Source organism: Chlamydotis macqueenii, chromosome Z, assembly GCF_036417535.1.
Source record: "Chlamydotis macqueenii isolate bChlMac1 chromosome Z, bChlMac1.mat, whole genome shotgun sequence".
Classification (NCBI taxonomy): Eukaryota; Metazoa; Chordata; class Aves; order Otidiformes; family Otididae; genus Chlamydotis; species Chlamydotis macqueenii.
The window spans coordinates 26,268,546-26,269,514 of NC_141593.1; positions in this window are offsets into that span (position 1 = coordinate 26,268,546).

Genomic DNA, 969 nt, shown 5'->3' on the forward strand with positions numbered 1-969 from the left:
TGAAGGAGCATGAAATAAGGAGGGTCTAGGCAAAGCCTCCCTTCCCCAAAAACTCATTTTGTGTGAAGTCTCCTATGAGATACTGCCTGAGTAAGTCCCACAATTAAAAACAGCACACAGATTTCCTAAAAGGCAAAAGAAAGTTCAGCTCTAATAGCAGAAATAAATAAAAATTGTAAACTAAGCAGCAAGGAAACTAAAAGTTTAAAGTTTGCATTAACATGCTGCTCATTATTACCTATTATCATCCTAAATCTTCAAAACTAGCAAATCCCAGTAGCCAGGAACATATATTGCTCACATACTAATTTAAGGGAAGACCAGATATTGCTCCACACTTTTCAGTCAAAAAAGGTAGAATTTGCAAAATTGTTCAAGTTACTTCTACCACTGATACCCATCTTTCACTGCCGCACTTGAGCAAATCCCTTTTTGCAGGAAATTTACTCTCTCAAATAAATTCCAGGCCTAGGGGAAAATACTAGTCACAGAGAACAGGTTAAGGACAAAGTTCTACCATACCATCATCCTACATGTGTTGAGCAGCCTTTGGCACATCTGTCTTTCCAAAGTATACCATCCTTCTCCTGCACTGCTTGAAGTTAAATTAAACAATTACCCCAGCATTCACATACATACTGATAACAGCATAGACTCAAAATTGCATCTACTATACATTGAGTTATAGAATTAGACAAAAATTGAGTTCTTTTACTTAACTGAGGATTTTCTCACTGGCGTGCAGTTTTAATGACTCACTACATTTCTTTAATTTGAATTGATTTTCCTGTAGAAGTAAGAATTACCTATTTTCTAGAGAATTATAATTCATAAACACACATGCACTATTTTAAAAATGAAACTACAAGTTTTTCAATATACATAAGCATGCACTTGTTTTCTCGAGTCATTTTGCTGTTTCGTATGAATTCATGGAAGTCTGAAACAGAGACACGAAACACAATGTAG